The following is a 19,165-nucleotide window of genomic DNA, read 5'->3' on the forward strand; positions in this document are numbered from 1 at the left end:
CATATAAACAGTTATTTGAATTAGGCATCATCACAGAAATATATCCTGTGGAGTGCAAGAAAGAAAGAAGAATTAAACTAGATTTTCTCATTGTTAACTTATCAGAACATCCGAAAAGCGTCAAGGTATTGGTTAGTATGTCTGAGAAGTTTAAAGGAACTCAGGGCTCTAGGTTTAACTGAAACTAGGGCAGCGAGGTTTAATTCAAACTTCCCAACTCAACAAATGTCCTTGCAGTAGATAGAGGGAAAATTCTGCTAGAGGAGAGTTGGTTGAACCACCACCAGGCTTCTTTCAAGATGTTTGTTTGGGAAGGTCAGATATAATCCCTGCCAGGAGCTCCTCTTGTCAAGGATGCTGAGGTAATAAATGGCATGGCTAAAAGATCGGAAACAAAGGATGGGAATAAATGGTCAGTTTTTACAATGGAAATTGGTAAATAATGGGGGTCCACCAAGGATGTGTACTGGGACCAGTGCTGTTCAACATATTCATAAATGATCTGGAAAAAGGGGCAAAAAGTGAGGTGGCAAAGTTTGCATACAATATTGAATTACTCAAGATAGCGAAGTCCAAGTTGACTGTGAAGAGTTGCAAAGGTATCCCTCAAAACTGGGTGATTAAGCAACAAAACGATAGATGAAATTCAGTGTTGAGGAATGCAGAGTGATTCAATATTAGAAAACATAATTCCAACTATACATACAAAATGGTGGGGTCTAAACTAGCTGTTCCTGCTCATGAAAGAGCTCTTGGCATCATCGTAGATAGTTCTCTGAAAACATTTGCTCAATGTGCAACAGCAGTCAAAAAAGCTAACAGAATGTTAGGAACCATTAGAAGAGAGATAAATAATGAGGCCAAAAATATCATAAGTCCACTATGTAAATAAATGGTATGCCCACATCCTGAATATTGTGTGCAATTCTGGTCACCCTATCTCAAATATATATATATTAGAATTGGGAAAATAGAGAGAATGGTAGGAAAAATGATTAGCTGTATGGAACAACTTCCACATGAGGAGAGATTAAAAAGACTGGGGCTGTTCAGTATAGAAAAGGGACATCTAAGGGAGGGTATGATAGAGGTCTGTAAAATCATAAATGATGTGTAGAAAGTGAATAGAGAAGTATTTATTTACTGCTTCACATAACCCAAGAACCAGAGGTCATGCAATGAAATTAATAGGCAGCAGATTTAAAACAAACACAAAGACGTACTTCACACAATATATGGTCCACTTGTGGAAGTCCTTGCCAATGGATGTTGTAGAAGGCGAATGGTATAACTGGATTAAAAATGAATTAGAGAAGTTCAGGGAGGATATGTTCATGAATGATTACTAGCCAAGGGATGCAACCCCATGCTCTGGGTGTCCCTAAATCTCTGACTACCAGAAGCTGGGACTGGACGACAGGAGATAGATCTCTCAATAATTGCCCTGTTCTGTTCATTCCCTCTGAAGCATCCGGCACTGGCTACTGTCAGAAGACATGATACTCGGCTAGACGGATCATTGCTCTGACCTAGTACAGTAACTCCTCACTTAAAGTCGTCCCAGTTAACGTTTTTTTGTTACATTGCTGATCAGTTAGAGAACATTCTCTTTTAAAGTTGCACACTTTATAATGTTTGTTGTTTGGCAGCCACCTGCTTTGTCCACTGCTTGCAGAAACAGCAGTCGATTGGAGCTAGGTGGAGGGGGTTTGGAACCAGGGTGGACCAGCAGCTTCCCATCAGCTCCCCTAAGTTCCCTGTGCGATAGCTGCCCAGCAAACTATTAATTGCCGGGCAGTTCAGCTGTCCCTCCCCCCACTGCCATGTGCTGCTCCTGCCCTCTGCCTTGGAGCTGCTCCCCGGAGCCTCCTGCTTACTGTGCGGTGGGGGGAGGGAAGAGGTGTATTAATGTCAGAATGTTCCCCTCCCCCCTGCTTCTTTACCCATCTCCACAGAGCCGGGGGGAGATGACAGGGCTCAGGACGGAGAGAGCTTGCTGGCAGCAGCTGCTGTCTCAACTTGCTGATCTACAGCGGGGGTCGATTTATCGCATCTAGTATAGATACGATAAATCGACCGCTGAGCGCTTTCCCATCAACTCCGCTACTCCACCAGAACGAGAAGCGTAAGCAGAGTCAACGGGAGAGCATCAGCTGTTGACTTACTGCAGTGAAGACTCTGTGGTAAGTAGATATAAGTACGTTGACTTCAGCTACGCTATTCACGTAGCCGAAGTTGCGTATCTTAGATCGACCCCGCGTGGTAGTGCAGACAAGCCCTTAGAGTGGGGTCAGCGTACTTAAAGGGGCAATGCGCGTCACTCTTACACACAGGGTATGTCTCTGTCTCTCTCTGCCATGCGGTTTCCCCTCCCTCCATTCCTGCTACCTTGTAGAGTGAGGCTACCTTAACAACAACGTGTTAACCCTCGAGGGCTCAGCCGAGTGCTAGATCATCCTTTAGCAGTAAGGCATTCCCTGGGAAATAGCCCACCCTCTTCCACCCTCTGACTTCACCACCTCAACCAAGCTTTACAATCATCATTGCTGCATACAATATTAAATTGTTTGTTTAACAGTTATACTGTGTGTGTGTGTGTATAATATATACACATACACACAGGTATATAAAAATATAGTCTTTTGTCAGGCTTGACAAATTTGAAAAAAATTTGAAAAAAATTTTCCCTGGAACCTACCCTCCCATTTACATGAATTTTTATGGGGAAATTGGATTTGCTTAACATTGTTTTGCTTAAAGTAGCATTTTTCAGGAACATAAATACAATGTTAAACGAAGAGTTACTGTATAGCAATTGCTATGTTCTTATAATAGCGGTCATCATTAGTGGGCTGAACAAATGCTCACTGAAGTCAATGGGAGTCTTTCCATTGACTATAATGGGCTGTGGATCAGGTCCTAAATGTCCTTCTATTCAGTACATACAGGATGCCTCTTCACCTAGTTTTCATATATCTTTAGTATTTACATTTCTGACTGCCATTTATATGTCCCTGGCAATCTCAGCTATTTATAAGAAAGGGGATGATTGGTTTAAGGGGAGCAAAATTTGACCAGTGCTGTCCAACGAATGTACTGTCTACAAACTCTACATAAAGGATGACAGATTTTATAACTGATAATGGTGACCTCTTGCTAACTGTAAAATACATAGCAGTATATAAAGCTGTTATGAAAATCTCTTTATTGTTCATCATAATACATTGTATTTCCAAAAGCCATTGGCTGAAATGGTCATATTTTGTTTCTTAACTGCAATAATTCTTTTACGATTGCTCCACGTGCATGTATTGCATACAGTGAAGCAGTAAGAGTGTGCTTTAATACTTTTTGCTACATTCAACACTGTGATCATAAGCAATGTAGCAACACACACAGTGAGAAAGTACCAAGCATGGCCATATCAGTATCCACAGACACAAAATGACTAGGAAGGACAATGGGGAAGAAATAGCAGGGCTCATTTTAGAGCAGGGGAAAGTGGATCAGTAGGATCTCCAATGTCCATTAACTTTTTAGTGAATTCTTGTATGAGTGGTTCTGGGACATATGTCAAATACTCCTGTTCCATAACATAAGCAGATTCCTGTGCCAAAATAAAGGCAGATCCAAATGTTTAGGATGACCTCTACGCATGGAAAGGAGGATGAGGGGGGATCTGATGTAGTTCTGTTTTTATTTAGTCTACATTCAGACAACCTCTCACTGATTCCAATAGGAGTTCTTACAAAGCATTTATTTAGATAAATTGAGTAGGGACATCAGTATTTGGCTCAATATTTGTTTCAGGATGTGGTTTCTGGATATGATATCGTGACAGGGTAATTAGCATTGATTTGCAGGATTTTTGCATGTAGTGATGTGCTAAATGTTTCAAATGGCACTCAATAATTCAAATTACTAAAATGTAGATGGTAGTCAATCAGCTGAAAAAGCATTTCATCTATGAACCAGGGGCCAGATCCTTTTTCTCACTAAATTCATTTACTTCAGAAGGATGGCCCATGATGCACTGCAGTGGCAGGCAATATGGTATTTTTAACTACAGTGCTGTACCATAAACAGAAGAAAACATAGATTTAAACAGCCAGCCATAAAAGTAAAATAATGTGAGGCAGTTCTGACTTAAAATGAATAAAGCACTTTTCTTACTCTTTTCATCATGCATGTTGTGATTACGTCAATAAACATGGCATTTATTTTTCTTTTGTGGAGACAAGGTAATTACTGTTAGTGTGTTCTTTTTCAACTACTTTATTATATAGATTTTTTCTTTTGAGGACCTTACGTTTAATACTATTATGATACTTTGGGGTATAACTGTGAGTATACATTCCTTTGGATTATTCAAAGCATTAGGATTTGTGGGGCAGTACCCCAGAGGCATTTGTTATCTCACTCTAACACAACCGTTATCTCTCTAATGCTTGATTGTAGCACTGTCCACTATTACGGGTTGTGTAACTGTGATCCATTTTAAAGGATTATCTATGGGATTTTCTAGGTTTCAGATCGAGAGAATTCCAAGGCCAATAGTTTTGGTGGTGATGTGCTTATTATTGTGCAAGCCTCCTTTTAGGATTAAAATTCCAGTTTAAGAAAAAAAATCAGATTAGTGGTTACATATGAAGTTTAATCACTTATATAGATACACAGCTATTATTTAAATACCAGTATTGCAGAATCATATTTACTACTTGGTATCTTCTGTCCACTGAACTTCATGTGGAAATGTAGGAAAGCATCCATTCAAAAAGAAGTCCACTAGAAAGTATATGTAATTTTTTTGGCTGGACCTGGAGTTCCTTGTTAAACTGACAATTTTTCTAGATAAATGCTGAAAGTGCTCCCAGACATAGAACTATGTATATTTAATATATAGAACATAATAGTGTGAATTCATCACTAGCTTGACTACATTGATGCTAATTAAAGAGAAGAATGTGGCCCCCCATTAGTTATGTACAGTGATAAAGGTACATTTTGCTTTGCAATGTAATGTGATAATTTTATGGCAAAATTGTAAAAGTTAATGAAAATCCATCATATTTGCAAAGTAAAAATAATTCATCCTAAATATAACTTAATCTGTTCACTTTCAGGCTTCTCATATTCCGTGCAGGGGATCAGCAACAGGAACAAGGCACCAAAAATATAAACCACATTTGCACACACCCATATCCCAGACATGAGCAGTGTGAAGGTTAGCAGTTGCCGATAATTTGGCCTGCTGATTTTTGCCACTCATCAGATGTAATACAATGACTAGGTAAATTTCAGAATTTGACTGCTTACCTTTGATGAACTGCATGGTAAGCACCCCAATGGACATTACATGAAAGCTGAAAAACAGTTTCCCCTTGTTGCTAGTGCTGAGGAGTGTGGCTAATGCTGCAGCATTGTTAATGCTGCTAGTGTCACTGATCTTGGATAGCCTATGTCAGCTGTGCTAGCAGACAGTGTAGCATGTTAATTCCCCAGATCTCGACGTTACTCATAAGGAAGACCACAGGCTCGGTTCAGTGGTGAAGGCGCTCAGCCAGGTTTATTGTTGACAAAGCATGGTCCTAGTGCCCCATAGGAACAACAGGTACACTAACATGCATGCCTGCAACAAGGTACCACCAGTTCAGTCAGCACACCAGGATGCTGTCCCCTGGACCAGCACAAAAAATGCCCCTCCTGTCATTTCTCCTTTTATACATTGATACAAACAAGTTACCTGTTACTCACTCTTATCCTTGTACTTGCTAGTTTGAACAAAACATTCTTATCCATTATCTTCTCATTCCCACCTTGTCTTTATGAGGGGTTGGTGTTTTCTTGTACCATCCCTTAGGAATGCATTTACTTGAGAGATCTGTGTGGTTTTGCACCATCCTCTCAGATCGGGAATGTGCTTACTTGGTGTTAGCTAATACCTAGTGTGTTGCTATTTTACCAATGCCAGGCCGACTTTGGTTCACAGCCTTTGTTTTGTACTGTTAGTTATGCCTAGAACTGCAGCAAGGCCTACACTCCTATAAGCTCTTGATTTAATGGCTTAACACCTCTGCTGCTGTTTTTAATTTGGTTATAGCAAATGGGCAGCACTGCAGTGAATATATTAGCATATTCCTCCTGAACAGGCTGTGTAAGCTCCATGCTTCCCTTGATTTCAGTCCCCTGAGTCACAGCAGCCATGGCATAGCAGCCTTCTTACACTAATAATGTTAAAAAACCTACCCCAAAAACACTCACATGAACATATTGGCCAGACAGGGTAGGATTTTTCAAACGTACCTGAGGAGTGAGGTACCTAACTCTGATATGTGCTTTCGAAAAACATTGCCCCTTCTCCCCACCAAAATTATAAAGTAAATTGCCCCAGCACGGAGTAATGTTTTTCACCTTTTGCTGAAACTGTTGATCTGCCCAAGTTTTATTCACATGCTTTTTAAGAGAACTTTTCATAGCACCTCTTTATGGCTATTCTCGTTGAAACAATTAACACATTTTAAATTTTGGGTTTTATCCTCACTGCCATGTGACTCCTAGAGGAGAAGGACTCCAGTAAGCTATGTGACAAAGGCACTGGGAAGCAGGTGAACTTGCATCTTCAAAGTGCATCTAAAAAACATAGTGACTCAGGATTGTGTTTTTTTTTAATATGGGCTCGACTGTAAATGTATGTAGCTTCACTGCCCCAGGTACAGTTCAGGGTTAGGAATTGTGAGTCACAGTTCTTCCCTAGTTCTCACCTTGTTCCAGGGAGAAGTAATCTGTTACTAGTCTATACTGGTTCATAGTGTTTCAGCTGTGTTGCTTGGTGTGCTAGGAATCTCTCCCCATTCTCCCCCTTGCTCACTTGGGTGTGAATGGGAGTGTAAACCCTGCAGGGCCTTTAGGAAAGCCTGCAGAACCTGCTTCTTAGAAAATAAGCTTTCCACCCTAGAAAGAATGACATGATGTGATCACTCCACTTACCCAAATGTCCCCCCACAAAAATGAAAGCCTAGAACAAATTAACCAGTCAATCAAAATAAATAAAACTCCACTTGGGTTATATTTTCTACCTTAAAGGGAAGAGAGCTAAAGACTCCATAAAAGGCACTAGAGACTTCACTATGACCATTGATTTTTTTTTTTACATGGAACGTGCTCGGACGCTATGTGTATGTCTACATGGCTGGCTAAAGTGAGCCTCCTAGCCCGGGTCAAGAGTTATCTGCGCTCATGCTGATGCTCTAAAAATAGCTGTGTACATGGCACTTTGAAATTGCAGCTTGGGCTGGATGTCATCCCTCTCCTTAGGCTTCAGAGCCTGAGCTCCAGGTCAAGATGCACCTTCAATGTACTGTCCACGCAGCAATTTTTAGAGTGCTAGCCCAAGCCTCACTAGCCCAAGTCTGTCAACCTTGGCTGGGAGACTTCCTTCTGTGGGCTCTGTAGACATACCCTACAGTGATGCATGAAAGTATAAAACTCTTTAGATAGCAAAGGCTACACTACTCTCCCACCCCAAATGTGATGTGCAATGTGATTAGCCCACACAAGATATTAACCGGGTGCCTTGCACTCCTTCCCTCCCCTGTGCATTATTGTAAAGACAGGTTACAATCCTACCTTGTTGAAAAATCCTGGCCTGGAAATACTGAAGTTGTATTGATTTTAATAGGGAATCTGTATGGTATTGTTTCATTGTGAGGCATTGCTTTTCTTGCTCTTCCAACTGAATATGAGAGAGAACTGACACCTGAGAGAGGAAACAAACAACAAATTAAAAAAAAAAAAGGGGAAGGGGAATTACATAGTGTACAGTAGTAAATGGTAGTGTGTAGCCCTGCCATGTCAAATGGAAGTGGGGCAGAAGCCTGCAAAGTTCTGTGCTGAGGCTTCGTATATAAATGTTTTAGTATTGACAGTTGGGGTGGAGGTCAAATGGCAGAGGCCCTTGTTGCAGTGTGGTAAGAAGAGTTTCAATTTTGAAAGAAAAAGCATTGTAAAGATTTATTTTTGCTGATCGCTGGCTGATGTCCCTCTCCTCTTCTGAAAGCTGCCTTTTCATTCCTGTGTTTGGCACAAAAATCAATCTCGTATGAGATGCAGCAAGACTTCATAATCAGTCGTTGCTGTATGAGGATATTGAAAACTGGTGGCAGGAAAACAGACATTTCACTTTCATCTTCGGCTTTATGGGACTCTCAGGAATGTTCCTCAGATTATATTGGTCCAGGCCAGTGTGTCTAGATTTTACTTTCAGCCATTTTCTATTACATTCCAGAATCCGATCTGGAGGTCACACTACATGGAAAACAATGAGAAACAACGTTGTGTTAGGCTGGTCTTACTTCTTTCTACTTTTTGGATTCTCTTATGAATGCTGAGTTGGAGAAGCACCACGCTCATCCAGTAAAGTCCCATAATTATGGGAAGCCAAAAATTTCATAGTGAAACTTGCCAGTTTTGGTTCATAAAGACCTCCACTTCCTTCCCCTAGCATCCACTGAATTTTGGACAGTTATGGGTTTAAGGGCCTGATCAAAAGTCAATTGAAAGATTCCTATTGACATCAGTGGACTTTGCAGTAGGCCTTAAGGGCCAGATTTGGACACTTGTACTGGACTGAGTCAAGAGACCTGGGTGCTACTCCCAGCTCTGGCACTAGCCAGCTGGGTGACCTTGGGTCATGTCACTTCCTTTCTCTCTCCTTCCAGTTCCCCATCTGTAAAATGGGGATAACGACACTTGCCTCAGGTCAGATTCTGACACTTTAATCACACTGAGTAGGATTTATTATTTGAATAGGCTCATTCAAATTAGTGTGAACAATGGTAACACATCTGGCCCCTACTTTTTAAAATACTTTCGGTTGAAAAGAACAAGGTGGTTGATTGAAACTGGAGCCTTCTCATGGAGTGAGGTACTGTTCATTCAGTAACAATGTCAGAATCTGGCCCTAAAAGCATCTAATAACAATTGAGGTCAACGGAAAGATACCCATTGAGTTTAAAAACTTTGGATCAGGTCCTAAGTGAGCACTGAAATTCAAAATGAAACTTAGGTAAAACTGTCCAGTTTTATCTGACTTTTTAATTGAAAAGATCCATATTGTAGCAGAGATGCAAACTTTTACCCACATCTGCTTTTTTCTCTAAATGCAGAATATCACGAAAAAATAAAAATCTTAGTTATCAAACAAATACATGAAAAGTGGAGTGTAGGGCTGCTGGCTCGCCTCCCTCAGCCCAGGAAAGAGAAACACCATCTCCAGGTCTTTCAGGCCCTTCTGTCAGAGCATGGTCTATTAATTCAAGCAGACAAACAAACAAACAAACCCAAACAAAGTAAGACACAACAAAGCTATCCTCCTGACCAACACAGGCTGAAGGGGCCTTTTTCTCTGCACTAGGGCCAACACAGGAGCCAACCTCCTTTTTGCATTTCTCTCTAGCTTGAGTTCTCAGCCCTTTATGGGGATCACTTGACCCTCCCAGCTGAGTCTAAGAAACGAACAAGGTTAGCTTGCCCAGGCCCCATAGCCCATAAGGGAGCAGACCACCCTGTTACACACAGAATTATTATTTATTATATGCTGAGGGGAAGTTGTATGGTTGGCACTGTTCAGAACACAGGAAATGTGCTACCTACACCTCGAGTCTTATAAATAAGAATCTTCACGAGTGGCAAAACCCCTAGAGCTATGTGTAATCAGTGGAGCTTAGGATCATGCTATAAGATAGATACTGAGGACCAGATTTTGAATATGTACATTCACATGGGACTGATTTCAGTATGACTTGTATAAAAGCAGACTCCAAACATATTCTTATACAGATATACAGGGTCAGATCCTGAGCTGGTGAATGACAGTCGCTGATGATCTGACCAATCGGATACATTAGCTGAGGATCAAGTCTATCAATATTGATGCAATCAGCTTTAGACTGTGATTGCTTTGTTTTATTAATCAGCAAGCGCAACGTGTGACAGATGAGGTGCTATCCTGCAAGGTGTTTGTCACTGGAGCAGGTTTTGAAGAGGGATCTGAATGTGTAAATGGTCATTTTGCCACTCACAGTGCATGCCTGTTAAAGGAGGGAATTCTGAAACACAAGGAAACTGCCTGAAGGTATGTCTACACTGATGGGGAAGGTATAAATTTCCAGCTTGAGGAGTCATACCCACAGTAGCTCTGATTGAGCTAGCACACTGAAAATAGTAGTGTAGCTGCAGCAGCATTAATAGTGGGAGGGGCTAGCTGCCCAGAGTACATACCTATGCTCTTGGACAGGATAGTGTTTAGGGTGGCTAGTCTGGCCCACTGCTGGTGCCATCATGGCTACACTTCTATTTTTAGCTCAGTAATGTGATTAGAGCTAGCATGGGTATGATTCCTCAAGCTGGAATTTACACCTTCCAGCTCTAATGTAAACATATCCTGATTTAATCTAATCTTATCCAGTGTCATGCTGAATGGCTTCAACTACAACTGTCCAGTCAACTACATGTTCTCCTTAATTTTGGTTTTAGCCAATTTCAAAAGCTCTGTCTCGCATTTGGCATCATCTTTACATGTTTCTGTGGAATAAAGAAGACAAAGTGGGTGGACACCTTGATCTCTGTTTATGTAATCTATCTATTCTGTCTCTCTAATCTAACTACATGGCCCTCTCCACTGTCGTATCTGAATGCCTTTATAGACACTCCTTTTCTGCTGTGTCTTCCCATCTGGTTGGTTTATTCTGGAGGTTACCGTTGTTCACTCCTACTTCCTTCATTCAAAACAGACCTCAAGTTGGATGAAAGACAGAACGCCTACTTATTTCAATAAGAACAGAACTGGAACCATGTAAGACCCTTACCACAGGTCTACTCAGTGGTAAATCTTTACAATAGGTATAGCAGAGTTATATGCTTTCAAGATACACATAAGAAAGGTTAATAATAGTAAAAAAAATTTTGTAATGAAACTGGCTCCTTCTGCTTTGAGTCACTTTTAAAAAATTTGATAAACTATTTTTTTCTTCCATTGAGTGTTTTGGCAAAATGACTGCTTCTCTTTGCCTCTCAGGAGAGCTTTTACCTTTGATATCAGGGTATCCTGCTGTGGCCATGCTATTATTTAGCTGTGACGAGTTTTAAAATTACCAACATGCAGTGCTAGGGTTGCAGTGTTTTCCTTTAGCATGAAGAAACCACTTTTAAAGGCTAATGTACAGCACCCCCACTGTGACTTTTTTCATTATGACTTTTTTTGTTACATTTTCTATGTGAAACTACACTGATTAATATGGATGATATGGCAATGTGTCTCATTCAATTCCTCTGGAGTGCGGATGGCACTGAATAGTGACTAATAGCTGGAGCTGGGCCTCTGATGGTTTCATGAGCTCTCTTGTGAAACAGAAACAAACAATGGCTTGCCACATCATTAATCTATAAGGACTTAATGAAATACTTCCTCTTGCATGGTAAATGCATTATCTGCTGTATTGTATGTCTCAGAGCAGGAATAATTATCTGAACAAAAGTATCAATGACTCTTCTAAACTTGACATTTAATGTGAACTTAAATATAAGTGTAATCTAAGGTCACAGTTTCATCATTATAAATTACAATATTTTGTTCTGCAAATGGAGAGTTATGAATATTATGAAAACCAATTTTCCTCTGTATTTTGAGTAGAGAAGATATAATGCAATGCATTTCAACCCCCCACTATCCTATTATAAATATCAGTAATATTGTCACTTTGTAAATTCATGTTGTAACCACGCATAATAAGCATTTGTTTTATGAATTAAATTGAGCCCTATTTTTTCATATTTAAACTGGAATGACTCTCTGTATCTGTAACACAAAACTAAGATAGACCAGGAAAAATATATTGTAGAACCTTGTATATGTAATCAGGCCAGCTGCATTTACCAGTTTTTCTTTAATTAATAAGCATTTTATGAATATGTTGCTGTATGATCATTAAAATGTTATTTTTAAAAGCCTTCAAGCAATTTTGGAGAGGTGCAAATCCTGTTCTGCTGTGGAACTAGTGTTAACGATAAAATATTTGTGGGGATGAGACAGACTCCAGAATTCTAGGAATGGCCCAGGAAAACTGAGGATAATAATAAATAATAATAATTAATGAATTAAATAAAAATCAGTTTAGATACATTTTGCAAGTAACTCGCCCTGGAGGGCACTTTGATTATAATTTCTGTTAGATTACTTATTTGAGCTAGTGTTTAATGAATAGTCCATTTAAATGCTCTTATCAGAAGCCCTGTAGCTGTTTGTACTGATCTCGGGAGGTTACAGTTCTACTGAAAGCTCAGTGATTGAATTTATAATAAGAGAACTACAAGGCATTGTTGATTTATTAAATGATGTGTACCAATATTTAAATTTATGTAGACAATGTGCTATTGTTGTATTTACTCATATTTATTTTTGTGGATCTGTGTTTTTTTTTAAAGTATTGGAGAGTGTTTAACAGTAAACTTACACCAAAACTTAGTTATGAAAGACCAATGTAAAGAAACAGTATGTCTTCCCATAAAAAGTAAACCACAGATGTGATGTAACTGCACATTCAATTTTTGGAAGAAAAACTAGGAATAGAGATAATAAAATACACAACAGGTTCTCTTTTCAAAGCTGGAAAGAAACTCACCCCTGATACAAGGAACCATCTTTGTATCTTATGGAATTGTTTTAGGTTATTAGTGTCCTGCTTAGCAATCAAAGCATAATGCAAAAGATTTTCTTGGGCACTATTCCACCACGCCAATTATAATCTATATTCCAAAACATTTGAAAACAAAAGAAGGAAAATGTATGGTATTTAAAAGAATGAGGTAAAACCATATTGCGTTCAAGGATTATTGGATTTAAACACAGCCAGAGCCATTGTATAGAAGTTCCTGGTGTCATTTAAAGCAAGCTGCAGACATCACCATACCTAAGACTACTCTTAATTTCATTGTCACTTACTTTTCACCAGCTTCAATCTACAACCTGCTACCGAGGGAGAAGTGCATTCAGTGTTTCTAACTCTGACTCTTACCATATTTGATTAGTTTTAAAAGTGCCAACTGATGAAATCAAGAAATTCCTGGCAATCTTGACTTACATTTAAAAATACAATAATAATAATTAATAAAACTAGCCTTCATGACTGAGTAGAAAAGCTTGAAAATATTAACTGAGTGCACTCTTAAGTTTTGCGTTTGAAAGGGGGAAAATGTTATATTAAGTATTGTTACTACAACAACAACAAAATCTAAACAAAACAAACCAAAATCCACAAGATAAAGTAGTAGCTTGTTAAAGACAAATCCTTCCTGTCTTCTTCTTGGCATTGATTTCCAAAGTTTTAACACAAAAATGAAGTGGGCCATACTTAGATCTTCCACAGAAAAATTCCCTTTGGGTTCAGGCCAGTTTGCCTTAGAAACACTAAAGGGCCCAATCTTTATAATAAAAATGGAAAAATAAATGGAAGGGGAGTCCTGGGAGAGGAAATCTATGTGGCTTTTCTTATGGATTTTTTTGCCTATCGTTTTATCAAAGGGCAGGTTTTTGACCCATGGAAGAAGCCATTGCTCCCGTCCACAAATCTGCAGCTCCTTTGGAATGTGCATGAGACCAAGACAATTTGCTCAGAGGCTCCAGGCCATGATGGCTGATGGTCTCCATCACCCCAGCCCCCTGCAAACCTCTTCCTGAAAGTGCAGCCATCCTTAGAAGAGGATACAGCCTATCAGTAATACCTTTGCTCCCAGAGCTTTATTGTGAGCAAATGGATGATGCAGCTCACCTTCTGGCTCTGCCCCAGGTTCACAGATTCCCAAACCCATAAAGAGCCCTCTATGGGATCAGGGAAAGGAGAGATCTGCTGGTAGATCTTGGCAGTATGATTTAGCCCAAATGAATTTAGTGTTGACATGATGTAAATGGAAACTGACTCCTCAGGTACGGCACCTGCAATGGCAATGCAAACTTCCTCTTACTGCTTCTCCTGAATGCACTCACTCTGTACTGGAACCACTGTAGGTGTGAGAATGTAGTTTGTTCTTCCATTCCCATTCGATCGTTGACCTCTTGAGACCATCAGTTAAGAATGATTGGTGGTATTTTTCATGCAGACACCTGAACACAATGAACTGTAGTGAGCTCACCACTTCACTTCAGTAGAGCAATAAAAATTCTTATCCCATAATACTCACCCAGCCAATACTTCCCTTGATTTCAATAGGAGATTTACTGAGTAAAGACTGAGGACTGGGCTTTGGGTTACTGCTGCTCTGGGCTTGATTTGAATGGTCAACCTGGATGTGTGTAAAGCTCCATATCTCATTACTAGTCCCCTGTGCCTCCCCTAAATGCATGAAGTGGATTAAAATGCTAGTTCATTAGGTTAAAGTGCTGAATTACTTAAAAACTCTTAGTCATATGTCATGACTTGATGAGCATTGCAGAGAAGGACTGTAAAGGAAAAAAAATGCAGATAGCCATTGTCTCAGTATAGTTAAAATGTTACATGGCTGTAAATATGTAAATAAGGATAAAAAACATGGGTCTAGATAGGTATTCAATATTTTATAACTCTCAAATGAAATAATTAACTTAGCTTGTTTTGATAGATCCATATCTCTAATCCTTAATTATGTATTTATATCACTTTTACATTAATATTCTATGACAATATCTGTCATAATCACATTTCTTGCTGTCTTGTTTATTGCCTTTCCTATGTATTAAAGCTCCTTCCCTTTGTGTACAACATGAGTGAAATGCTTTTTTATGATTTACTTTTAATTAAAAAGATGCACCTTGTTATGGAATCCTAGGGCTCATGTGACATGATAAATGTCTTTTAAATAAATGAATATTCCCCTAAAAAGAATAAAATGACATGACCCAAACCCACCTCAGGCAAAACCTTGAGAAAAGAATACTATACCTTTTTCTAAGGTAGATTGCATAATTCTTTTAACAAATATAAGGCTTCCTTTATTTCAGTTTCTACAATACACTAGACATTTTATTTTACTATTTGTTATGAGTGTAAACAAGAGATTAATCTGAGTGTATGAGAAGTCCATAACTGGTTTGCAAGTGAAAACTGCCTGTGGTCAGCATAAAATAAAAATCTTTGTTATGTACATTTAAGGGATGATACGTGTGGAACTTGTTCACTGTTTAGGCTCTCCCCCTCCAATAAATGAAAATGTCCATGTAAACCATCAAAGTCCTCACCCCATTCCACCAACTACACACAAAACACACACACACACACACACACACACACTGAAAACAGTCAAAAAGGTCACCCAGTCTTGGATTTTGTATTATTATTAAAAAGAAAAAAAAATACCAGCCCTGGTTGTTCCTGTTCACTGTTTTGACTGATCTTTAGCCTGCTTCTAAGGTGTCTCAACACTTGTCTGACCCAGACTCCAACTTAAGGGAGTTATGCAAGGTTTCCTAGCGTAGGTCCCTAGGGTATTCCAAGCCCCTATACACATACCCAGATAGCTCTGATGGAGCTACTATACTAAAAATAGAAGTGCAGCTGAGACAGTGTGAGCGACAAGATAGGCTAGCTGCCCCTAGCACAGTCCCATTCAAGATGTTAGTTATGTACTTGGGGTAGGTAGCCTGTTCTGCCTCTTGCACTGCCACTGCTACACTTCTCTGTTTGGCGTGCTAGCTCGATCAGAGCTTGAGAGGGTATGTTTACCAACCTGGAAGTTACACCTCCAGTTCCGGTGTAAACATGCTCTCATATTCATTCACGATGGACTCATATAGTATTGTAAGCTGCACCTTCCCATGCCCCTTAGCCACGGTGGTGGTGGTTAAGGGTTGAGAGGGAGATGTAGTAGGGAGGCAGAATGGGAATTGTTCTTTTGGTGGGTAGGGCCAGCTCAAGGAAAGCTAATTTCTGCATTAAAATGTATGTCACTTTTAGACAATGGTGGTCTTGCCTCTTTCCTTCAGGTGTAATAATATTCACAATATAGTCTGCTCCAATGAGTCAGCAATAATTAACTGCAGCTCCCTGCAGAGTTTCAAGACCTGCTAATGGGAGAGGCAAAAGGAGTATCCTGCCACCTGGTTCAGTCCCAAATGTGAGTTCTTTGCTGTCAGAATACTTACTTGCATGTGTCTCTTTTAAACAACACAGGAATTAGATATTGTGCATGGCATGGCATTGAAATCAGATTGATTTGCTAAATAGCTTGGGCCAAATCCTGCTCTAAGATACAAACTAGCAACTCCACCGGAGTGAATGGGAGTTGAATACAAGCATCCAAGACCAGAACTGAAAACACAGGGCCTGCTCTGGTAACCCTTTCTCACATGAGTAATCCCATTGAAATGGTCAGGACTTCTCATTTGAATAAGGTCCTTTAATCTGTTGGGCTATGCTATAGTGCTTTTGCATTGGGATATATTCAAAGAAAAGCTTGATCTTGTTATTATGGGTGAGTCCTGTGTTGGTCTCTGCAATGTCCATGTCTTCCTATTCTTGAGAACCAACACTATTCACAGAATTAAATCAAAGGTGATTTTAACTGGTATCAGGGAAAACAAGTTAAATGTTATGGTCAAATTGTTTCTCGTTATTGTCTACTTCCTGATATTTATACTTTCCTGATAAATGCTTAATAGTGACAGCTTTAAGAAAACAGTGAGTCCATATCCCGCCCCCCCACCTTAAAATGAAACATTTGAAATATTTTAAAAAGAACATTTGGAATATTTAGAATAATTTCTCATGTTACCCCTTTTTTGGTTAAACATGCTTAACAGAGAATAAATCAACTGCAGACATTGCAGGGAAAGGTTTAACAGGACAATTGTGCTTTGTGATATTTGCACTGAATGGCACATGCTAAACACTGTCAATTTTATGAAGCTATTTAAAAATTATTCATAAACATTAGTATTCTTTTTTCCCTCTGCCTCAGATAAAACGGTACCATCCTCTCTCATCTGTTTTCTACATTGTAATATTTTATCGCCAGTATTATGGTTGCTTTTTGCTTTCTCTAAGCTTCAGTTTCAATTCTTAAATGGTATGCACTTATGTTCTGCCTTGCATGGAATATTGTAATTCATGAGTCTTCTATCTCTGACCCTAAAGTGTGTTCATGTAGTACAGATATACTGCTGAACATGTGTTAACCTTTGGGTTGCCGAAGATGCATATAGCTGCACTCTCCAGCAGTAATGGCAAGGAGGGAGGGAGGAGCAAAATAAAAAAGGACAAGCAGTCTGATGGTTAACTAGCTCCAAGATTCATGCTCCTGTTGCTCTAATTTTGACAAAAGTACATTGGCTTCCTGTGAAGCAAAGGATTGAATTTTAAACCTGGTATTTGCAGACCAAGCACTATATGGCTCGGGTCCAGCTCTCTAGAAAGACTTATTAAAAGTCCCTCACATCCTCTTTGTTCTCTCGAAAATCATCAGCTGTCTCAGCCGCCTACTGTCGCTTCCTGTGGCTCATGGACTACTGTCCCTTTTATGTTCACATTTCCTGTCTATGGAACATTTTATCCTTTAATTTTAGATCATGTTCTTCATTAGTTTCAGAAAACAGCCATTTTTCTGCAAACAAGCATATGGATGAAATTTCTGAGGTTATGTTCATTTACTATATCAGCACTATTCTTTATAGTTACGCTTAGCTCTGGATTTTCATTTAATCTTACATACGACTTTTATACTGTTGCCCTTATTACTCTGTCAGGTTTAAAGGGCTTTTGAACAGTATTCCTTTTCTTATAATTATTGCTTACTAATTTATGCCTTTGGTTAGTGAATTATTCATGAACTGATCAACATTTTCATCAGGTGGATTCATTATTGGTGAGTATTCACCAAATAGTTCTGATAAATCATTTTTCAGCCTAGGGGATGTTTGTGCACTGTTGGCTTCAATTATCTTACTCATCATTATCCATGTTGCAAGGTTGGTCACTAACAGAAGGTCACATACTAGCACCCTGCAATTCCACTGACGCACCCTGACAGCCAGACCAGGTGGATAGCTCAGACCTAGAATTATATAAGTTTGCGTGTCTCTGAGAAGGGAGAGCGAGGGTTGGAGAAAGTGGTCCTACAGGGAGAAACCTTAGGAAAAGCTACACTCTGGAGGAAGCTCAGCCTAAGATTTATTGGTTGTAATTGAAGTTAACAATAAAGGAAAAATACAGGAAGTGAGAGTTGGGGGCTGTTGCAACAGGCACATTGTCCGCCTATACCAAAAGAAGGATAGGAGACACTACATATGGATTTAATCAGGCCGCAACCTTATTATTAGATGTCTGGGACCTGGAAGATGAAAGTGTACAGTGCAGGCAACTCCATGTTCATTCAAATAACTGCCTGGGGCTTCCACCAGCCTCCCTTCCTTTTCCATCCAGGTCCCCCAGCTAACTGATGGCGGGGACCTTACCACCCCTTGCAGGACGGTAAAGGTGGGCCATAAGAAAGGGGAGTTGTCTGCCTGCCATACCAGTCATAGGAGCCCTGAGCCCCACCCCATCCCCTGCTCTGTTCCTTTAACCAACACCTCCTTTTAAAGCCTTTTACCAGGCCATTTATCTGGTCACTGGATGTCTTTCCTATGGAGTACTTGTACTGACATCCATCACACACTTACAAAATGAGTTGCAACATACAGACTACACTCTTTCCTCCTCACCATAATAAGTTGCCACTCTGGAACCTGCTCTGGGGAAGGCGAAAAATCCCCACTCCACCTAAGCCAATCTGATGGTGAGGGGAAAAACTCCTTCCCAGCCCCGCTAAAAAGCAGTGACTATTGCAATGCCCACAGCAGTCCTAAGTAATCTGATATTCACCACCTCAAGGGAAGGGAGGGTGGGTGCTGCCTTGCCTGCTCCATGGAGAAAAGGCTTTTAACACCCCAACCTGCCCCTTTTAGCCCTTCCACACCTATATTCCCAGGGGATGAGTCAGCATCACCCATGCTGACCCCTCCACCCTTTTGCAGAAACTTCTGACCTTCTCCTGCCCCAGTAAAGCATTGTTATCTTCCTCTGGCAAGCCCGGACAGCATCTCCTCCCCACCCTTCAGATTTGGTGTGGTCAATTTAGGGATGTCCCAGCCTGTGCCAGGAGT

The 19,165-nt window shown here is 39.9% G+C and overlaps 1 long non-coding RNA gene across 1 annotated transcript in view; it reads left to right on the plus strand.

The window, feature by feature from the left end:
- The window catches only part of LOC122464111, a 41,042-nt gene extending 26,255 nt beyond the window's left edge, over positions 1-14,787 (plus strand). The window contains exon 3 of the long non-coding RNA XR_006287998.1: positions 13,577-14,787. This is a non-coding gene — a long non-coding RNA (uncharacterized LOC122464111). The remainder of the gene's footprint in view (positions 1-13,576) is intronic.
- The last annotated feature ends 4,378 nt before the right edge of the window (positions 14,788-19,165 follow it).

The sequence above is a fragment of the Chelonia mydas genome, chromosome 1, assembly GCF_015237465.2.
Source record: "Chelonia mydas isolate rCheMyd1 chromosome 1, rCheMyd1.pri.v2, whole genome shotgun sequence".
In the NCBI taxonomy this organism is placed as follows: domain Eukaryota; kingdom Metazoa; phylum Chordata; order Testudines; family Cheloniidae; genus Chelonia; species Chelonia mydas.